Below are 24,006 nucleotides of genomic sequence, written 5' to 3' on the forward strand. Positions count from 1 at the left end.
ATGATAATAAACAACACAGAGAACAATGCAAGGCCTCACAGGCAACAAGATACAACCCAGGAGAGCACAAATACCCATGATGCCTGGCGGTTTCTTGCTATCTGCCCTTGTCATTGGGTTTTGGATTTTCTTTCTTCACAAGGAAAGAAATTTGTTTTGTTTGTTTGTTGTCCTGAATCTCAACACCTTAAAATCTCTTAATAGACAAACCAAATGATGTGCAGAAAGATGGTTGTGTGTTTGTTGAGTTTTCTCTCAGTGTCTTCTAGCAACCGAACATTTAGCTGCAGAAACTGAATTTTCTATTAAGTTTTAAAAACTTAGTCTAAAGACCAGCATCCTCAAGTCTCACTGCACGCTTCTGTCTCTCAGTCATAGCAGGCAGAGCCTGATTCAGGAGGGGAACACAGCATGAACTCTACAGCTTTAAACAAAAGGTTTTACATGTTAGCTGTGGATCAGAAAATAAAGACGTCCTCCTCCTGCGAGATACTGAATCTCACTTTAACCTTTCGCAGTAAAGTGGTTGTGAATATGTTCAATAAAAAACGAGGCACATGCTCTCTTAAAGGTGCCGCGTGAATGGCTGTGGGCAGATAAAACCGCACATTGTGCCTGCGCCGTGCTTTGACTGGGACCATAATGAGGTAAATGTAAACATGTCAGGCTGCTGTTATGTTCCTCTTGCGCTGCATCGTGAAAACAAGTTTGGATTATATATTTCATTTCTGGGAAAAGCATATCAAGGAATGGATCGTATTTATTCATGCATGGATAATGACACGCCTAATGATGTCAGCTCCATCACCAGCGTCACGGAAGTATAAATAATATATAAGCTAATATCCTGCTTTATTTGGCTTATGTAACCAGTTAGACACTGTAAACTAGAATGTGCTGGGAAAATGTGTTTATTAATTATTCTGTCAGTTGGCGCCTCCTGATGGTTTGCTCTCTGAGCAGAGAAAAATGTTCATATAAAACATCTTCTAGAGCTTTTATATAAATGTGTAACACAAAACGGTGCGTAACTGTAAAAACAAAGAAAGTGGACATATATATAAAATGAACAGTAGAAAGACATATAAAAACGCATACCAATTAAAACTGGGCGATATGGCTTAAAAATAAAATCAGATTTTTTTAAAATATAAAATATGATTTATTATTTTAATCTAAAAATAAATTACAAATTACAGAGTGTTTTTTTAACCGACTTTTCTTTAAACCAGGGGTCCCCAAACTTTTTCCTGCGAGGGCCACATAACTGTTCCCTTTTCTGGTTGGGGGCCGGTCTTAGTTTTTTCGAGAAAGAAACCTTAGAACACATTTGTTGACGGGGAGGGGGGGAAGCTGGATTACTGCCGACGACATATTCGCGTTTGTAGATAGATTTTTACCCAGAATGCAAATGGAAAAAAACCGTGAGCGAAACGGTGACTGGTACTGACTAGTATATATTCCATTGAGGGAAACTAAGTTTCATATCTGCTCAAGAGCCCCCCTGGTGGGTGAAGAAAAATCCACATGTATATGAAAAAAATCACTGAAAGCTCTCTGGTATTGTTCAGGGGGCCAGACCAAATGAGGAGGCGGGCCGGATCCGCCTGCGGGCCGTAGTTTGGGGACCCCTGCTTTAAACCATCCCTTCTGTGAGTTGACCTGAATTCAAAGTTGAAATAAATTAGAGCTGAAACAATTAATTGTATGGAATCAATTCATGAAATAATTGCCAACTAATATAATAATTGATTAATTGTAAACTCAAGTATACAAACTCAAAATAGTCGATTTGCTGAAAGTATGTATCTGCAGTCCAGCCACAGAAGACTTTTTTTCCCTCTCCACCTTTGTAAGAGTCTTTTGTTCTGAATTTACTGAGCTGACAGCCTCAGTTTATTTTTCTGTTTCTGTTGTTTGTTTTTTTCATGTTGTGCATCTCTTTTTTCCTTTCTGAACCCCACATTGGGTGAAATTGTACCTTCCCTAGGAGGTTATTTTCGTTGCCACATCTCATGAGGCGCAAACAGTATTTTCAAATGCAAATGATCAATCAAGGCATCTGTATTCATTCATGACCTAAAAAGGGCACGGAAATCAGGCTTGTGCATGTGTGTGCAGCCTGAATATGATTGGGACTCATAAATAAGGACCACTGCTTTGTAAAAACTTGAAGGAAAAAAAAACAACAAAAAAACAATGTGGATGCACACGTCCGCCTTCACATATAAATGGTTTTAGTTCTGCTTGCAAAGACTTGCCTGCTTTTGAGCTCAGGATTCGTTTCATGGCGGATTTCTGCAGCTGTTAGATGGGGATTTACTCACTTGTCATCTCGAAGATCAGGCAGTAATATTCCACTTTAATCATTTTCTATAAAGTCAGAGCAACGCTGAGACAAACTCCAGCTTTTGAGTGGCTGTGCAGTTTATTTACATGTCGGCTCATTATGTCAACTTAAACCAAATTGGAACTGATTTCCTGTTTTGATCATCGAAAGCTTCCAAAGTGATACATCAGCTTAAGTTGTTTTGGTAAATTTAACATCTGTTAATACCTCAAAATGACACTGATACAGTCCCTGTTTTCAGATGAATTTAAAATACTTGTATCCACGATGTTGGAACAAATTGAACCATCTGTTTAGTTTTTTTTCTTCTTCTTCTTCTTCTGCTCCTGAGCGCTTGTTGGAGAATTAAAGCAGAGCAGTTTATGATTCAGAACATGAAAATATCTACCTGCATGTTTCTGTGATAGGAATCTCATTTAGTAAAGTTGCAGGAACTCCTTAGCAAATAAGCTACATCAAAAATATAGAAGCTGTGATGCAGTCCAGGCATATCTCATACATCCCTCGACATGAAAGCTGCATTTACTCCACAGCCTTTCAAATTGCTACTGGAAATCCACTTGTGTTCATGGCATAGCCCCATTTTATTCATTCACTTTTCTTATTCAAAGCGGTGCAAAAAATGGGTAAAAATGTAGAAATTCAACTAAAGGCACTCGATAATAGCAGCCAAGACCTTGGACTTGTAACAGAATAAACTCGACAATTTTGTCTTTAACAAAGCTTTGACAACTACGGAGAAGTGGAAAGTCAAAAGAAAGAAACCTGTTCCAGAGGAGAGAGCTACTGCTCTGACATAATGCTTCAGCTTAGAATAACTTTATTGACCCTTTCCACCTAACATCATGCTCATCAGAAAGCGGCCCACTGCGCCATGACGGATGTCAAAACAGCCTATGTGCCAGTTAACTCCTGAACAGCTAGTCAAAAACCAAACAGTTTGTAACCCAATATTGCTTTATTTAGTTGATTTCCCTGTAAGGTTGGACATAGGGTGCTTGTTGACTCAGAGGGCAGCGTTTCCTCTGCCTGTCCCGTTTCTGTACTACAGCTTCTGCATCCCCTGCTACTACTAATGTACCCTCTACTACTACTCCTTCCTCCACAGTTAAATCCAGCGTTTTAGTTGGAACTTTACACTGCAGAATAAATGGTAAAAGCAAAGGCGAAGTATTTATTTGATTGACGTTGTCTTGCTGATTATCTTTTATGGACGCCGCTGTCTATGTGGTGGGCTAATGTATTTGCCCTCTGTCAATTGCATCCTCTCTCTATCTCTCTTGCTCTCTTTTTTCCTCTGTCTCTCTCTCTCTTTCTCTCTCTCTCTCTCATCAGTTTGTCTAAAAATGTATCATCAATCCCAAGAGTTGCGTTTTCCTCTAATGGAGAAATGTCCCCTGATTTCAAAACTTTGGATGAGGAGGTGCTTGTAATTCCAGTTGAAGTGTGTGTAGTTAAAGTTAAATCTACATTGTTTCATTTCATTGTTTACAGGTAGTTACTAGGGCCACTGTTTGTAAACAGTCAGAGTAGGACAGGATTCTTTTGACATTGACGAAGTGCAGTGCGAACTCTGCTGAGTCGTAATGGAAAACCACCCGAACCCTGCAGAGTAGAGTTGAACCGATTGAAGCCGCTCTTCTAGGTGCCAGAGGAAAAGAGTCACAACATCTTCTAGTGGTTGGCTTTGTGTTGTCATGGTGACACGTAGTGTTTTAGCTGGATTGCCATGTCTAGGTATGTTTGAGGTACCGTACCTTCTCTAAACGTCTCTCTAACCTGTCTGCTGTGTTCCTTGATCTCTATGCTTCTATCTGTTCTCCAATATTCTATGAAACTTTTAACAGCTGGATTAATGCTGACGTGACACACACTGGCTCTATTTATTTATTAACTTTGTGCAACAATTGCTTTAATTGGATTTTATTGAAGGGTCTTAGAGTAAAGGATAACAGTAAAGAAGGTTTGGATGGCTTTATTTTCTCAACATTAAAAACTAACTTTTTTATTATACTTTGGTAAACTTTGTCTAAATTTAAATTTGTCAGATTATCTGATAGGGCTAAAACAAAAACAAAAGGATCAGGTAAAGAGAACCATTTTTTAATTCACTGTAAGACCAAAAATATCCACCAGCCCGTCAGGACCTGTGGCTGTTTGGGCTCTCTGGATTTTACTACACTTGTGGATGTTTCTGTGGATAACTGAGCAAAATCATCTAACTGAAACTTAAAAAGAATCATGCCCCATTTTACGTAGTTTGAACACATTAGCATAAAGAATCCGTACGAAACGGCAATTTCTCATTCGGATTGAGCACACCTCTCCACTCCTAACCAATTTTTTCAGCATTGTGTATAAATACTAAAACCACTGCAGGCACACTTCACTTGTCATTTTCTTCACCTTTTAAGATTTTCCTTTTCCATTTCACGTGGAATTTTCTTCCTGTCACAACTGAGGCACTTAGATGCTGTCATGTTGTCAACGAGATAAAAATGACTTCATGCTTTGCGAGCTTTGATTCTCCATAGTCATCTGTCTTCTCATTATGTATGTTTGTTTCCCGCTGCTTGTTGCTGTTGCCGTTTCTCATTGGAATTCCATCACTCTCATCAAATCTTTGGTCATGTTCCACAAGTAAACAAACAGCCACCAACAACAAAAATGAAGATGTACACACAGAAAAACAGAAAAGCATCCAAAATGAGCGTCTCCCAGCAGTGAGCGGCGTCAAATGACGGATGATTTTTTGTTGATGAATGACATTTTAGCTTGTTAAGCAAAAATAGTGTGTCGTATCGTTCATGTTTAATCTCACCAGAAACCAACAAAGCCTACAGTGGTTTTATTTCCCCCCACTGCTGATTAATTAAGCGTGTTCCAAGGTCGTTCCCCATCCTCTCTGTTATTAGAGAAGGCTAATTGCAAATGAAAGTGAATCAGCAAGGCATCTTATACCATGTAATCAGGTATTATATAGTGTTTATTAATGACGATTTACCCACTGGATAGGGTAAGCCAACACATCGCTGTGTTGGCGTTGAAAATGGAACTGTTGTGGCAGATATAATTGAGCGTAAAGATCACTTATTAAGCACCGGTTTCCCTGACAACAGCAGCTAAACCAATAATACAGAGAAGTAACTGATGTCACCTTTAAACGTCTTCTAGTTCATAAAAGCCAGAGATTACACATGCTGGCTTGTGTTCAACATGGAGGTGTTATACTTAAAGCTGATATTATCAATTACTAAAGATTTCACAAACATATTTAGTGGAAGTTATAACGCTTCAAACTGCAGCTTCAGAGGCTTTAGGATGGTAAAATCTTTAGTTTGAATCCAGCTTGTTTACAGAGTAAGTCTGAGCAGCAGGCATTCGAGTTTCGGGGTGATGGCAAAAGGAACACATGACTACTTAGCGCAACCACAGCAAGATTTGTAACTTTGACTGTCATTGCTACAAGAGAAGAAAGGAGAATTCGACATGTGGGACTCTGTCGTGAATCCACAAACTTTTTCCAGTTTTATGGGCGTTGTTGTCCATCACTGTCCTTCAGTTTAACAAATACCTGGTGGGTTTTGAGTGAGCGGTGGTGCGTGCCGCTATGACCAACTGCATCTAGTAGCGTAAAATAAAATGATTATTTACATTGGGCCTTATTTGGGCTGAAACATCATCTGACATGTTGTATTTAGGCCTGGTTTGAATCCCCTATAGTTTTGGGTTCACAGACAACTCCATGTCAAAGAGACAGAAGACAGAAACTCGCGGCCTTGTTGGAAATGTTCCCAGTCATTCCTGTGGAAGTCAATGCTGGGGAGTGGCATCATTACAAAATAATGCAAGGACAATTCTTCTTGAACTTTGAGGCATGTTTTCTCACAAAGGATGTGCTAACATTCAGATCGCCAGATCTTCTCCTTGTTTCTCTGTGTTTGACATCATTAGAAAGTTTCAAATCCACACCTTAATATTCTGTAAATTACTCAGGATTGTTCCTTGTTCCTGGTTTTGTTGTGGCTAGTCACATTTTGTTTCATCTGATGAGTCCTGACGAAGACAATCCTGGGTTCTCATTCACTTTGTCTACTGCTAGCAGAGACATGGCTTACATAATGTCACAGCATGATGCCTCCACCACCATGTTTCATGTTTGGTCGCTTTCCACGGTTGCCTTTCCTCTTGTGGAGTTATGCACGCAGTGACGCTAAACATGATGTTTGTCACTCACTGATCTGCGTCTACAGAAGTCATCAGAGACAAGGTGCATAAATTCACTTCAGCTGATCTTTTACGCAACAAAGCACCATGGGTAATGTAGGGTTCAGTTTCATTAAGCAGGACAGTTGGACACATAAAGGGCTGGAGAGTCAAAATTGCCAACTTTCTGGTTGGAGGGGCAACCATTTACCCTGCTGGGACACATTACGTGCAGATAGCTCAAAATGAGCAAAGCATAAAGCATATACATTCCATCATCTTTGTTTCTGAAATCTCAACACAATATCAGCATGCTAAAGTGTTCATGTAAAGTTGAATGGGTGTGATTACTTTCCCAAGGCTCTCTATGGAGCTTCCCCAACTCCTCCTGAGCATGTTAATGTAACCACATATGGTGAGATGGGTCGTAATCTGCTTTACCCTGTGTGTAGATAGCAGCCATTTATAATTGATATTCAATGTTTACTGCGAGCCCAGGTGTGTCGCAGGAAATAACCACTGACCCAGTTACAGCGTGCTTCCAGCATGCTTTGGTTCATTTCTGTAAAAGCCATAATTGCTCTTGGTTTCATAATTTATGAAAAAGGGTGTGTGGCATTGGCAGGGCACCAGCATCTATTACTCAGCCACCCGTGAGTTCATTTTCAGACTTGCTCTACATAGACTGATGGTCCTACAAACATGTGCATCTGTCTGCTGTGAAAGTCGTGAAAACACACCCATGCAAACTCACACACAGTCACTTGGCTTAATGTTTGCCGATATCCCCAATATGAAAGTAAAATTTAATGATCTGTGTGTAACTGATGGTTCTTTTTTATTGTTGATTGGCACTCTGTGGAAGGGAACAGCCTTGCTAGTAAAGAACCCTGATTGTCTTTTACAGCTACACACACGCTTCCAACTGACTCAGTTGAAAAACTGTAAACAACGGTACTCCTGTCAATATTTATCAACCCATTCATCTATCTATCCATCCATCCATCCATCTTGGTGGGTGTGTGAATGTGCAATCCAACTCTGACCAAAAAAAGCAAACTCTGGTCCGCCTCCAAAGCTCGGTCTCGGCACAGTTGGAATGAACTTGTGACGGACGGATGCATATGTGAATGCCAAGAGGACCGCATTCTGCTATAGCGCATGACATTTTGGGTAAATACAACCAAAACAAACGAACGAATCTAGCGCTAGCGGGAGAAATGGCTCATGGTCTTTTACCAAAGACGAAACAAATCCTACAACCACTAAAATCTGTCCCCACTCCATTTTTATTTACTATTTGTGAAAGAGGAAGTTGCTCTCATGTCTTCGACGGAGGTTTACGTGTTGTTTCTCTCAGTAGTTCTTGGTGCAGCGCCACCACAGGAGAGGAGAGGAACATGTTCTTCATAGTTTGGATTGTTTGCGAACATGTAGTGTGAAAGTGAACCGTACCAGCTGAAACTGAAACAAATGTTGCGATGCTGTTCCCAAATCAAAACTAGTCCACCTCACTATCAGCTGTGAAAACAGCCTAAAATACTCAAACCTCATAAACTGCAAAGAGAGACCCCCGTAGCAGAAGGATCGCTCCACATTAAGTAAGAGTTATGATCTTCCTGTGCTTGAACAGATTTACGTACTTTAAGCTGGTCCAGTCATTGCCTGTATTTTCTCGTAAAATTATTGCTTTGGCAACGTGCGGCCAGTTCCTCAGCTGTTTCTGGAGGGGCACTGAGTCAAGTAGAAATGAATAATACTTTGAAACTTGTCCAAATTAAAGCTGCATGAATATTTAAAAATTAAATGGCTTTTTAATTCCATTGCCAGAAACATTGGCAGCCACAATGTTTTTCTTTTCTTGTTTTTCTCCATTTTTTTTTCTTTCATCTTAAAAGTCCAGAGATCTCTTTAGATCTCGGCATGATGATACTTCACATTTCAATAGCAGACAACACTCTGACTCATATTTCAGAGGTTCAAACAACATGGCTTGTCACTCCAGAAGTGGGTTCTAATGACGTACACCTGATCTGAAATCTGAAAGCTGCTGTGCTTGAAAATGAGACTGCAAAATTATTTTACAGTCTCAATTTGCTTTAAAACTCTTAGCTGTTCAGTTCAGTGGGGAGGTTAGCTCAAAGCACCATGACAAAAAATGTTTTGACTGTTGAACATGAGTAAAGTTTGGTTTATGCTTGACTCATGTACATTCCTCAGATGTGTAGAATCAGGCCAGCATGACTTTTGCAGCATTTATACTCTGTCCAGCTCATCTCCACTGGAAGTAGACTCTAGGGGGCAGTGTTGGGCATTTATCACAAGCGTAGCACTTGTCTAGAAGTAAAAACAAAACGCAGTTAGCAGCAGCTAGCATCTTAAACTGACAGGACACTAGGACTTGATGCCTGCTGGACACAAGTTTTGTTTATCTGTAAAAAGATTTTTTTTTTCTTCATTAATACTTTACTTTCATGCACTTAGTATGCTTTGAGAGATGCTTGACTTGTTTCCTGTCAGGAACAAACTTCTGTGGTGAATGAAAAATTACCTTGAATCTAAATATGTGACTTTTTTTTTTTGCTTTAATGTATAATTAACAGGATTAAATTTTATCCTGTTGATTAAAAAACTAGTCAGCTAAAATCTGTTGGCAAGTTATTGCTTTTGAAAAACAGCAGAAAAAAAACCCGTCAATGCGTCACTACTTTTAAGTTCTGTGAGCTGAGCCATGAGTTTTTTTGTGAACATGAACAACATTAAATGTCCTTTAAGGAAGAAAGGAACGATGCGCCGCAAAATTCTTTGCTGCCAACCCAGTCATAGTCAAACTGACCTCTGTTCATTGCTTATGAAGGCACTGACTAGGATTCATGTAGACAGAAATGAGGATAAGCAACTTCACCCTAATCAGTTGTTTCAGATTTCTGTTTTGTTGCACACCTTTTGCCTTTGCATAAATGTATTTTTAACTTCAGTTGTGATTGAGTCTTGATTTATGAAGCATCGTAGCTCTGACATCCACCAACTTTATTCTTCTGAAGGTCAAGTAATTCACACATTCTCTTCTTCTGTTCTTCCTCAGGTAACATTTAAATTTTTTATATTTCCTTACAGGTGTATTTCACAAAAAATACAGCATACTGACAGTTTATTTTTTTAATCAAACCTGTGTCACCCCTTAAAACTTTTATAATCTAGAGCGCTTTCAGCTTCATGTCAGTCTGTGACTTTCCTGGGACATTTCGACACGATAAGTAATCAATACCCATCCGGTTTCAGCTGGGTCAGGAGCCGATAGCTCACCGTTCATCGCTGCAGAACGGAACCCAGCCGAAAACGACCGGGACAATAGTGGATGGAGGGAAGGAGATGGAGGAGAGAAAACGTAGAGGAAATGTATAAAAGATTTTAACGACTCATTTGTCTGGCTCCTTAATGAGCGGAAGCGGAACAAAGACTCTGGCTAATATTCCGAGGGGTCTAATTAAAATTAGGTGTGATCCGATAGAGAAAGGAGCCACAGAGGTGATTTTAGTCACAGCCCAAAAGAGACCGCCTAATTAGGGAGAATGATGGCCTTTACTTGGAAACCGCTGGGGAGTCTCGGGGCAGGCACATCGTCCACATCCCTCCGGCCTGACGTGGGGCATGTTGCCACATTCTCTGCGACAGCAACTGGAGGAAACAAGGGCACCGCGCAGGGTGGGAGGAGAACAACAGGCGAGACCAGAGTTGGAAGAATCAGAGCTGGAGTGGACAACAAAGCAGTGCCACCACAAATGGCCTGACATTGTCTTCATGGGCGGTGGAGGTAAATGTCTACTAATGGGAAACACTGCCCTGGAACAAAAGTTTACAATCCGTCCTTACCTTTTATTCACATAATGACAACTTAGTGATTGGTCAAGGATCTTTAGGCCGTGTTGCTTTTACTGATGGAGCAGCTGTTTGTCATCGTGAGCTATCTGGTTCTCTTTGATTTTGCCCAACAGCTTGTGCATCTTCATCTTACCTTTGACATTGAGGGAATGCCTTCTTGTTGTTCTTTATGACACTGTGATAGCACTTGCCCTAATCTTAATTGATGGCGCGGTGGCTCATCTGCTAAAAGCGGCCTATATTTATCTTCTCGGACTGTATGCGTGCACTAATAGCAATTGCTTTTTGCCGCCTGTCCTTGGGAAGGTGCCAGGAGAACTGCGAGAAAGGCAACAAGCATTATCCTTATGTCTCACCACCAGAGCCCACTAAATCATTCTGTTAATAAGGAAAAGGCATAAAAAGAGAGGGTACGCCTGGATGCATGCGTTCACATGAGAACAACATGTTTATCATTCAGTGGAGAATTAGTAAGTGAGATCATGTAGCAGATAGAAAGACCTTGGTTCAGGATAGGACTCTTAGTCGAGGCCTATTTAAAGCCTCCCAGAGGGTCAGCCTGCACGCTTATCAACTATGGGAACAAACTGGAGTACCCAGGGAAAACTGAAATTAAATTAGCAAGAGCTCACTGAACCTAGCATTTAAATCATAAAAATGAAACAAACAAAAAATAGCATGTAGTCATTTTTGATGTTTTCTAAACCTGCAGGGATGCACAATGTTCCACAGTGGCTATGGTGATTTTCCATGCTGGATAGAGATGGGCGGATCAATCCAAAATATCAGTAATATCAGTACCAAGTTGGTATTGGATCAATACTGGAATGGTCAGATTGATACTTTTTCTTGAATTTTTATTTCATTTTTGTGTTTTAGTTTCTCAGCTGTACCTCAAAAATATTTTGTTTTAATTTGCTCTCATACAATTTTGCAGTTGATTTATTTAAGGAAAATGCACACAAAGTTTTGTTTTCCAGTTGTTTCTGTTTATTATGTTAATATGTTAACGAAGTACTTTGGAGACACTTGTAGTTTCATCTCCAGGGTTCTAGCAAAAAGAATGAACACATAAAGGTAAGAAATATGATGATATATCAAACTTGAATAATAAAACATATCGGTATTGGTATCAGTGTTAATAGCTCTATATTTATTTGGTATCAGGTTGTTACCAAGATGTGCGGTTTTGCATATCTCTAATGATGGCTAAATAATAGCATTATCTTGTCAATCCTTAACTTTTTGGTTGTTTTAGATATCGCTTTACTAAAAGTAATTTTAACAGCATAAAACTAAACCAACTCACTTTCAGTCTCAACGCATACACAAATGTGCGATCGACCAACACTTTAATTTAATTTTCAACCTCATGTTCAATTTCATTGTGACTCAACAGTTTCTACCTCAAAGGCTTAGGGTTTGGACTTTGAGGTGTTAAGTTAGATTATTAGTTTTCAACAAGTTAAAACATATGTAAGTATTTTGTTCCGGCCAGAACCTTTGTTTTTATGTGTTTCTGATATTCCCATAAAACTGAAGCACAAGCAACATCTACAAACGGCGATGGACGTTCATTTTTCTTTAAAAAAACAATCTGATAGGACATTTTATAAATACATAAAGGGGGGAAAGTACTGAAACCTAAAGAGCTTGAATACATGTGCAGATTTTGATAACAGGCTTAATGCTCTCAATGTTTAGCATTTGTAAAATATCCGATGAAGTCCAGTCTTTGTTTATTGGGCTCTCAGTGACTGTGTTGTTGTCTAAAACCACTCAAGTGGGACCTGATGTGCCCAGTGGCTGGGATCTGACAGGCGGAGTGTGCCACAGCAGGTTTCCAAAGACCTCCAATGAGAAATTGATCTGACAACCATTCAAGAGTAAATCATTTCCACTAGTTAATTACTTTGGAAGAGAAAAAAAGTGAATAGGACTGAGAGAGGCATCCAGGCGAGGTGAGAGCCAGGTCTTTACCAGGGAGAAAGGACTCCTTTTATTACTGACGTTTCACTCAAAAGTCTTTAGTTTCTGTATATTTCTTTTCCTTTTCTCCCTTTCGTTCTTTATTTATTTATTTCTTTTTTTGTGCTATATCTTTCTCTTTTTTGCTCTCTTTCAATTTTTTGCTTTCTTTATTTGTTTTCCTCTCTTTTTCACTATCTTTCACTCTCTCTTTTTTACTCGTTTTTACTCGGTTTCACTCTGTCTCACTCACTCCTTTACCAAGCTAATCTTAAACCAGTCACCCCATTCTTCTCTGACCTGTGACAACAATGTGGCGGTTTCATCCATTAAACTGTTGCTATCTGGATATCTTTTTTTATTTTTCTGACCATTTTCTGTAAACCAGGAAGATGGTTACATGTGGGAATCCCAGCAGCTCAGCCTGTCTGACCCCTGTAGCTACGCCCCACTGCAAAGTCACTTAAATCCACTTTGTTGCCCAGTAAGATGCTCCGTTTGAACTTTAACAGGTCATCTCCTCTCCATCAAGATGCCAAAATGCATCGAGTTCCTGCCAGTCGGGTATGGATGACTTGATATTTCTGGTAACAACTGCACTGGTTGTGTACATAGAAAAAATACAATTTACACCCATTTCATGTTGACACAATTTTAGCCTTGAAATGCCAACAACTAATTCTATTTTATGTTGTCGTTTTGTTTTGTTTTTTTGGATTACCAACAGCTAAATAAGATGAATGTTTTTTTTGAATGCATTGCAGCATGCAACACTTTTGCCTCTTTAGCCCAACAGACATATTGTCTCTGATTAGATTTGTGAGTTTTAATAAAACCATGGCTGAACCCCAATCCCCTCTAAGTGACTTTAATCTACTCAGATTAGTCAATTTGTGCCATGTGTGACTATAATGCTGCGAGAATGGATGCGTTTTTATGGATAAGTAGTCAATAACATTAGCTTACCATAGTGCTCTTTGGCTAAGATCCAACCTGTTAATACTGTTACAACAGTACTGGTAAAAGGCCCGTTGGCTTTGCAAATTGAGCCACTGTCGGCTCTCTGGGATCTGATTGGATTTCCTCCAGTCCTGTGGCTGGGAACATGTGTTCCCACCATCCCCAGAGCAGCTGTCAGTTTTCCGACGCCGACGTTTCCCTCCACCCGAGAGGGGGGCGAGGAGCAGAGACGGGGAGAAGCACCCGTTGGCTATTTACAAAACACTCATTGTTTTATCTGCACAAGGCAGTCGGAGGCCCTCCCCGTCCTCGCCACCTCTCATTAATCAGTGACAAAGCCTTATTTAAGTGCTTGTTGTTTTGACCTATTCTTGACTGACGTTGGCATTTAAGAAATACCAGCGAAGAGCACCGCGCAATGGGTAAGGCGGCGGAGGATGGAGGAAGGGTACGTCCACGTGCTACCTCTTTAGTTCGGAGCCAAGCCATTAATATGTTCCTGCTCAGAAGAAGTTGTCAGCGTGGCGACAGCCCTCTTCTCAGATTCATCAGTCAGCAGAGTAAAGGGTGTTCACTCTGGGCTGATGAGCTCAAAGGGTGATCACCTTTTGTAATGAGAACGACCTAGAGATAGCAAAGGTGGGGAGGAAAGGCAGAGGCACAGAGATGAGGAGCGAATCATCTGTTCGGGGAGATAAAAGGAGGAATAGACCAGCTTAAAAAGAAGCCTGAATGAGTGATGTGAGTAGTCAGTCATGCAAGAGGGAGACCGGGGTGGAAGAAAAGACTCACAACAGCAAGGAAACAGTAGCGCTTAGTCCATAGCGCCAAGCACCACAGAGATGGAAGGAGGAGTGGGCGACTATGACAACTATAATTATTTTGCTGTTGATCCCTTTGAGGTCGATGCTTCACGGCCTGGCGAGTGAGCAGAGCCGCGGAGCCTTACGACGGATCCAGTCGACAAAGGTCGACCCCTCACGACGTCCCCTACTGACTCCTGTACAGCTGCACATCAGTCAGTGGGTCTTCATCATTAACACGCTCTCTGTTGTGGCTTTATCCCGGGTCAGGTTCAGCGGGGGCGGCAGGCAAATAAAAGCCCTTCATATCTCAGCCGCTTTATAACTCGATGATTGACAGTGGCAGAAGTGACGAAGTGACAGCGGAGATAGATGGGAGGAAGAGAGGAGATGATTGTGCGGAGGAAGGCAAATAGGCAGATAACACACTGCAGTTTAGGCACAGCTTAGAGACGCAACCGTGGCAATAGAAAGGAGGAAGAAAATGTAATAAGACCTCCACAGTAAGGCACAGGAAATGGGACAAAGAGAGAACTCTGCAGAGGGCAAGTCCTCACCAAAGATAGCTACTGATCCTGTCAGCAATAAGCAGGAATGAGTAACCAACTGGGCAGCTTGTGGAAACAAGGAGTCTTGCATCTATTGGACACCAGGACTGCAGGTGGCATGTACTCTACAACTTCTTTTGCTAGAAACAATAGTTGTTTTAGTTGTTTGAACCATAAATAACTCAAAGAATGCAAAAATGCACCGATGTCAGGAGATCAAGCTGCAAACAAAGAATTAATATTGGAACTATGTGTAAAACAGCACAAATTGGAGAATAATTGTGAGATGGCAATGTTCTCTACTTCATCCTCATTCTACATCCAGTCCAATATTTTGTAGGAACTCTTTATACTTAAAGCTACAGCATGTAACTTTACAAAAGGTTGATTTTTTTCCATATATGTTAAAAACTGCCACCAAGTCGTGACAGTACAATATGAAACAGATAATCTGTGAAAAGGCTGATCTCCTCCAATCCTCCCTGAGCTACTACAGCCATCTGAAGAAATTAACCGCTCCCGACCAAAAACAACCAATCAGAACCGGTAGGAGGGTCTTAACGCTGTCAATCAAACTCACGTACGCGCTGAGAAATAACTTACAGTTACAGAACAACTGTTTATCTGCCGTCACCATGGTCTTGCTAACTAGCCTTAGCATTCATGACAGGCTTTGTTGTGGTAAACCAGCTGTAACCTTACAGAGAGGAAGGGGAAGGGTGTGAGCAGCACGTACACAAGAGTGACTGACAATACTGACATCTTTCCGCCAACTCTAGCTGGTTGTTTCTAGTGGTGTATTTCTGTAGATAGCAGCAGGTCCATAGGGAGAGGGCAGAGGAGCAAAATGGAGGGGATAGAATGGAGAGCCTTTGTGAACATCATTTATAAGTCTTGCCACAGATTCTCAATTGGATTTATTTCAGGACTTTGACTGGGCCATTCTAGCACATCACTATCCTTTAGTGCAAACCATTTAATAGTAGCTTTGTCCATATGTTTATGGTTATCCTGCTGGATGGGAAACCCTTCTTTTAGTTTCCATCCATTAGCAGCCTTTAAAGGTTTTTCTTTTTCATTTATTTCATATCAACTCAAGTTTTTTCTCATCTGTCATTGGTCCCATACGTGGCCATAGGCAAACAGAAATGGGACTTTTTATAGCTTTCTCTCAAAACAACCTTCTTCTTGCCACTCTGCAAGATCTGACTAATAATTGTCATGTGGCCGCATTCTCCCACTTGCAATCTGACAAAACAGACAATAATAATCAGAGTTATGAGTAATTTTGGAAGACGTTTTATTTCCTCACGTACTTTCTCTCAGCTACCTGCCCATGACCAAACTCCTCCAGCATTAGAAACCCCGTCTATTTCTCCCCTAAACCAATAATCCAGCCCCCTCCTTGGCGGGTCCAATCCTTCACTTTTTCCCACGGATCGCTACATCCCACATGTTGGTATTTGGAAGCCCTGCTTGTCATCCAGAACCTACCAGAGCAAAGCAAGCCTTTCTGCCAGAAGTGAATGTTAAAAGATGTAAAGGAGACAGGGGTAGCAGTGGAGTGGTGCAGAGGGGGCTGAGGGGGGTTAAGGGAGCAGGAGGCGTTGGGCAACAGGCAACAAAAAAGGGAAAGACAGTCAGGGCTTTGAGAGGGAGGTTTGAGTGAGGGAGGCGAAGCGAGGGGCCTGATACTGTCAAGCAGAACTGAGTCTCCAGATTCAAAGAGGATTTTCACATTATGATTCTGTAACAGCGTATTGCATACTTCAAAGACCTTATTACAACGGCCTATTAGCATTCATGCTGCCATTCATGCTGAAAGTCCAACACCTGCATGGGAAAAAAGGGGCCAGGATTTATGGTGTGGAGAACTGGCTGGGGAGAGGACTTAGAGAAAAGGGTCGGGGTTTTTTCAGTGTGGAAAGCCACAGGATGTGAATTCTAATTAATTTGATTTTCAGAATGTTGCAACAATGATGGAAGAGAGCGCCACAAATCCATGGAAACTTTGTTGATCCTTTGTTTCAGCTTGTCAACCGTTTCTCTTACTTTCCCAAAGTATGCCAGCTGAACATTTCCTAAAGTTGACGTTTATTTTCTGTTTCTCTGACTAAACAGGAGCAAATAAACTGGTTCGGTACCTGTGCATGTTTTTTCACTGTCTGCCAGTTTAGGTTTCTTAACAGTAGCATTTAACATATTCACTTTAATTGCTGATGGTTGAGCTTCTGTTCCTTGTCTGTGTTGCATTCCATCTTGCACCAACATGGTCCTGGGTTCGAATCCCAGACTCAGGCCTTTCTACTTGGAATTTTTGAAGTGAATTAGCCTCTAACTTACCATTCACAGCACATATGCGCATGGTTGTTTGCTAGAGATGAATCGATCTGATATCAATATCTGTATCGGATTGATATTGAAAAAAAAATGTAGATCAACTATTGTGACAATGTGCCCGAACCATAAAGTCAGATCTATTCAGTCTAATTCTGTTTTGTGTTCTGAGACACCGTGGTTTATTATTTACATCATATTTAGAATGCATAATTGCCCTTTCTGAACTTTTCAGAGGTTTGTTGCAATTTATTTTTTACGTGTTTAACCAAGTTAGTCAACCTATTGTTTTTGTCTGTTTCAGTTTTATTTATTATTTATTTTACACTGGCTCCTAATTTCACTGATTACACAAATTAAAGTTGTTTTTACATGTTTGACCAAGCTTAAGAAGTTACTGGTATATTGAAGTGTTCTGTACTGGTGCAGAATTATCAAACAAATTTGTAATTCAGGACATTTATGTTGGTGTTTAAGAAAAAAGGAACATTTTAGATCATTTCAGCTCTGAGCTTCTGTATGTGATCAGAATCACCTGTTACTAAACCTCAGATATCGGTTATCGGTATTGGAAGTGAAAATAAGGGGATTGTGCATTACTATTATTAACCCACTCTTTATGTGTTGTCAACTTTAGTTGTATGAAATCAATTCATAACAACTTCATTGAATATTTTTGTACTTCGCTGTGGTGATGCTCCAATCTGCCAAGTCTAGTTTAAAAACGACATCAAATCTGAAACATTTGGAGTTGCAGCGTGTGGCACATCAAGTTTACTTATAGAACATTTCAGCTGCTCTAAGTGCTTCACATGATTAAAATATAACATATTAAGCAAGTATAAAACAAGCATTACATTCTGTCAAATACCATAATCAAGAATCATGATCAAATGTACATCAAATATATCAATCAATGATCCAGTTATTATCATTAATCAAAGGCAACTCAGTGTTTCAGCTGTTTTGCAGTTTTCTGGAAGTTTGTTCCAGATTAGCCAAACATTAAAACTAATCGCTGCTTCTCCATGTTCAAGTCAAACTGAGACTAAAATGCACGAGCTCATTTGTTTTGCAGAAACTCTTTCATAACTTGCAACACTCTCTCCAAAGTACGACCTTCTACTCTTGTTGTATGATTATCATTTTAAAACTGTCATTGAATGTTTGTTGTATTTCATGTTTTTTTTGTTTGTTTTTTTTGTCTGGAAAGGACACAGGCCGTGTCCTGTATGGTGGGAACGCACGACGGTTCCGAAGTGGCCACTGATGCTGTTTCTATTATCTCAGTTTTAAGTTAAATTCACATAGAAACTCCAGGTATCAGAAAAGCTTTGTAGAGATTGGCACTGGAGTGAAGGTAAACAAGAAGTCTTGTTGAGCGTAGTCAACAATGCAGAACCTCAACATGTGGAATCCATATTCATGGAGCGACACGATGTTGTGATGGGAATAATAAATCTGTTTTGAGAGTTTCACTCCTCAAGTTTACACATTCGAAGCTTGCGTTTAAAATTCACAACATCCGTGAACACAGGAAGCCAACATGCTCACAATTCTTTTATATTGAAAATTTTACACCAGATGGAGTCAATGACTTCCTGCCTTCTGATGTGTAGCCTGTCATGGCAGATAAAAAATGAAAAAGAATATCTGAATTAACATTTAGATATTCTTTGTTGTTGTTTTGTTTTTATTATTTTACCAAAGCAGGAAGAAGTCAAGGTTCCCACTGTAAGACTCTCGACCTGTCTGGGTGATTTGTTCCCGATTAATTCAGTCTGAAACATTACAGTGCATGTATATTCAACAACACTCTTAAGAGGGCTTGTTAAAAGCAAATTAATTAGCATATGATGAGTGAAGTTGCAATCTATAAACCACAAGTGATTTAAGAGTGAAAATAATTATCAGGCTGTTAGTTGGAAAATTGCTTTTGGCTTCTACAAAGGGAAGAAAATATCTATCTGTACATGAGGGCAGACGGCTACCAATAAGTGGACCTTCCAGAGGAATTTGTGTCTGAAATGAATCTGAAGATGAACATAGAGAAGCTGAGTTTAGTTTTATGGGAATTTTATGTTTCGGAATCATTTTTCTTCATATTTCTAATATGAAATTGGCATAAATTTGAAGGGGGAAAAAACAAATACAACAAATGCTGCTGCTATCACTGCATGTTGTAATTAAGTGTGGGCTTAATTACTGACTAAAATATACTGCAGTGCTACAATATAATGTATTACAAAAATGTAAAATTGGCACAACCTGTTTTATTTGACTCAGAAAAGTAACATTTATTCCTTTCGGTCTAAAATAATCTAAGACTTTGATCAGTGGCATTCTAGGCTTCCTTCTCCTTGAAACACAATCTTGGATTTTGATTCTGAATAAATGCTTATTGCTTTCACCAGTATTTGTGATTTCCTTCTTTATTACCTTTAACAGAAATAATTTTAAAAAAGTATTTATTTTTATACGACAGCGCCTCGATACGGTAAACATCACACAGCCATTAATAACATCATTAGACGTGATGATAATTCAAGCCTTCGTCTGCTCCCTAAATACAAACCCAGACAAATCACCATAAAGAAAAAAAGCCAACTTGATCCCTTTCCACAGTGAAGTCTTTGTTACACTGGATTCTGTTCTTCGGTGCAACACTGGCTGCTGCTTATCTAACTCTGACTTGTATACATGTGAATGGATTGTGTCTGTTTTCCAGCAGCCTAAGGATATAGTTTGCTCACTTAAGCGTGCCGCAGCAGTCAATGACGGGCTTTTGATGTAACTTCTCCCTTTTGCTACACCCCACAAGCTGTTTGCTATGGTTCATTAGCTTTTTGTTGAGCTGACTGCTAACACTGGATATTGTTGCAGGCTGTTCACTCCGCTCGTTTCCAAGAGCTGCCCACCAGCAGATCACAACTACAGAAAGAGGGGTGCTATCCAAAACAAAGGCTCATGTCTGCCAGCTGAGCAACAGATCATCTTTGATTTGCTGATAGATTATTTTTGCAGAACAGCGGAAAATCTGTGTAAAGATAATAAGCAATCTGGTCGTAGAACATAACTCCACAGCATTACGTGGAACCGAATTCATAAAAACAAAGTTTGTTTTGTATTTTATGTGGAATAATAATCCGCTAGATTATTGAGCATTGTTAATATCATAGTCTAACAGGATCCTGTATCTGAAGGATAATGTTTATTTTCTAGGACTTTCTGAAATCAGAAAAAATTGTTCATCAGTAAAAATTTTGTTCCCACTAGGAATAAATAATATTGGCAAATTGTTCAAAGTAATTAAAAACAAAGGATTTTTTTCCTCATACCTTGAATATTAATTGAATCTGGTTTGTTTTGTTCACATCATGTTTAAGTACATCATTTATAGCACCATGACAAACTAACAAAGCTCCTTAAACGTTTCACATTTTTATAATATTACAGACACAAACGTCAGTCGGATTCAGTTTAAAAAAAACTTTATTGAACCCAAAATCCATTAATTTTATGTGACGTAGTCCAGCATATTTGACATGAATGGAATATGATATGTTTTCGTAAAAACATGTATTTGCAATGTCGTCACTAAATAATACAACGGAAATCAGATGGGAAAAAAAAATGTCTCTCTCTGCTGTGAATCAAATGCTACATGGAGCTTTGCTGTGTAACTTCTGATCAAACTAATGACCTGTTTGAAGCATCTCTTTCTTTAATCCCTTTAGTATCTGTATTTGAACATGTTTTTTTATGCAATGCTTTTATTAAGCTTTGTGGTTTTCTTTCTGTCTGCACATTGATGTTCTGTAAAGGCCTTCAGTTTGCCTCCTGTCTGAATGATGTTATTTAGCATCTGGGACATTATCACAGTTGTCAGGTCAGGTAGTCTACTGCAGGTCATGATATCAGAGTGAACTATGTCTATGTCTTGCTGAAAAGTTGCTTGTTTTGCCAGTTTTATCTGATTTTAAGTGCACTGAGATATTTGCACTAAAAACTTGACCAAAAATACTTGGTAAGATTTAGTGTTTTTGCAATGTGGCAGTAATGGAGCTATAATGGAGCTAAAGCGAAAGTTCAGACTGGAACCCCGCCCCCTCCATTCGCCCATCGACGTCATGCTCATCTCCGACCTCAGCTCTGGACCTCACCCGGCGCGTTCAATCAGCAATCAGGCTCTGCATAAGGGATCCACACCCAAACCGTCAGCCGCTTCCCAGCTGCGTTCAACCCACCACTTCCCCTTCTCCACCCACATCCTTCAGCTCTCTAGGATAGCACCCTTTCCTGACCACCACCACCAATGTCGGGCCCCTGGGGGAGAGCATCCCTAATCAGTTATCGGGATGTTCATCGAGTTCACATCAAATCTCAGCTCGAATTTGCTGCCGGGGTCCGAGCGCCAAAGAACTGTTATTCATTCCTGTCATTAAATCTTTTAATTGTTCCCCTTTTGTCCGTCTGAGTCTTTCCAGATTGAACTGAGACACAGGTAAGTTTTGTTTGAACAAAGGGAGCAATCAGTTTTTCATACAAGGGTTTAGATTTTTTTTTTTTTTCAAAACTGCTTTTTGTGTTCACTTGTGTTGTCTTTGGCTCACAGGAAACACATTTTCACTCCACCGTATGGCAATAATGTTTTATTAGCAATATATTGTATATATATGGTGACGTAGGTGATGGCATTAGCATGTTTCAGCAAGAAGATGCTTATTAGAAATTTGAACAAAATAAAAACCTGCAAATTTACAAAGATAAGACAAACAACCAAGAGATGAGGCGATGGGGGCATTAATCAGAAGGTAACCAACAGGCTAAAAGCTGCCCCAAAGGAGCCGCCAAGCTCCACAGCAGCTATTGAGTGTCTGTACTTAGCAGCACTTTAAGCTGCACACTTTAGAAAGATGGGCTTTCTGTAAGAGTGTCTGGGTAGAAGAAAAAATATTTTTTTTAAAAACGGGGGTCATCTAGAAGATTCATGAAAAAGAAGATATTCTGCTTAAATAAGATGCTGGAACAAAGCAAAAAAATCTCACAGAGGTTTGCATGATTCCACACAATCAGCGCTAACTTCCTGATAGCTCTCCACTTTCAGTTCAGTTCAGCAAAAATAAAACCAGTGCTTTCCACTGACTGCTAGTTTCAGGAGTCACTCCTAACTGTAAATAAAAAGTTGCAAGAGGAGTGAAGAAGTCGTTTCAAATAAGTTACCATTAGCTATGAAAGTGGACTCGACGGACCCACAGTGCAGTCAGTCACTTTCTCTCCGTTTTTCTTATAAAAAGGAATAATGCATTGGGTCGGTGAAATAGTTTCAAAATTGGTTTTCTGCCCGAAAGTTTGAGAATGGCCACTTCACTTTTCTACAAACTGAGAAATGTGTCTGAGCTGAATAAAAGTGTGAAAAGGAAAAAAAAAAAAAAAGATGAATTCTTGATGTTCAGCAAGCGCATGCTTCAAAGAGAAATTTGTTTTTATCCAATTGAATAAGCCGCATCTTTTTACGGGAGTATTGTGCTCATTTCAGGAAGAAAACAGTTTGGGGGTTTTTCTCCAGTGAGAACCCTTCAGATTATCTTCAGTAACTTGTAAAATAGTTCCAGAACAAGAATATCGCCTCTGAATGTTGACGTGTCAACTTTCACAGTTTTGAGCTGTGCATGGAGATACTTTTACTTTTGTTTAATCTTGCTAACAACTTCAAATCCACAAGCATTTCAAAATCACGATGGATAAAAGCTTAAATATCACTGCAATTTTATGTTGGATGATGCAGATGAGCTTGAACTGAGAAAATATTTGTTTTCAGATGTAATTTATTTTATAGGGACAGAGCTCAGGAAAATAGTGGGTATTAAGACATTCTAAAAAGTCGTGGCTCATAGTCTGGAAATTACGGTAATAAAATTTTTCCACCAGAAACCTTCCTAACACCAGTGTTAGGGGCTCTGTGGTTGTTATCTAATGACCTTCTTTGTTTCTGACTTAAAACATGTTTAAAGTTGACTTTAAATGTGAAAATATGACCAGGTAGTTATGTGTTATTGGAAGATAATGTTGACAGTACCTAACTGTAAAATCTTGAAAAAGACATACCTAAAAGAATTACATAATTAAACTTAATAACTCTTTTGTACTTCAGTTGTTTCATTGTCACTTTATTCACTAAAGTTATCTTGTCGATAGCTGAAGACAGGAAGTGTTCTTCTGGTGACAGAAGGCCGACTTTGTAACTGTCTTTATGTGTCTCTGAAGGTTCAGGTCAGAGTTCATCACTGCACCGAGATTAATGCCTGATTTACAGTTTCTGACTTAAATACCTGAAGCAAAGCAAAAGAGGTTTCTCTCTATTCCATCCAGTCGAAGTAAAATAATTCAGTTCAACTTTAAGGCTGAAATAATTCAGTGACTCCATTAATCTGTCTTTTCTGTTTGCACAACAAGCAGATGCAGAACCTGTGATTATGTGGGCCACAGATAGAACAGCCCCATTGTCCCGAGAGTCTTTATGTTCAGGTTTTCAACAGATTCTTAAAGGAACCAGGAGTTGCTGAGTTTCTACATTTCCAGCTCACCTGGCAACTGATTTCGAGTCAAAGAAATCATTTATAAAGAACACAGACATCAATCTGTGGACTCTCAGACAGAGTTTTGGGTTTCTTCTGTCTCTGTGCACCTGGTGCTGATTTCAAAACACTGCGAGAATAAATAAAAGCCTTTAACTGGAAGCTGCAGGTATTCTGACAAATCATCTCTGGGGAAAAACAAAGATAAACGTTTAGCTTTTTAATGAAAGTTTCTGATTAATAATTATTAAATTAGCAAATTTTGTATTTGGCGTCTGTAGTTCTGATGCAGAAAATGATGAGCTGTAGGCGACCTGAAGTAAAAAATAAATAAATCTAAATAATGAGCTTCAGGTGAAGCACATGATTATTCA

General features: G+C 39.6%; 1 long non-coding RNA gene across 1 annotated transcript; it reads right to left on the reverse strand.

Moving 5' to 3' along the window:
• Positions 1 to 252: 252 nt before the first annotated feature.
• LOC107837167 (uncharacterized) lies at positions 253 to 8,023 on the reverse strand. The gene is made up of 3 exons (XR_001663167.1): positions 7,901 to 8,023; positions 7,820 to 7,821; positions 253 to 265 (listed from the first exon to the last, which is right to left on the reverse strand). It is a non-coding gene; the product is annotated as an uncharacterized LOC107837167 (long non-coding RNA).
• Between the last annotated feature and the right edge of the window lie 15,983 nt (positions 8,024 to 24,006).

Source organism: Poecilia formosa, unplaced genomic scaffold (genome assembly GCF_000485575.1).
Source record: "Poecilia formosa unplaced genomic scaffold, Poecilia_formosa-5.1.2 Scaffold119, whole genome shotgun sequence".
Classification (NCBI taxonomy): Eukaryota; Metazoa; Chordata; class Actinopteri; order Cyprinodontiformes; family Poeciliidae; genus Poecilia; species Poecilia formosa.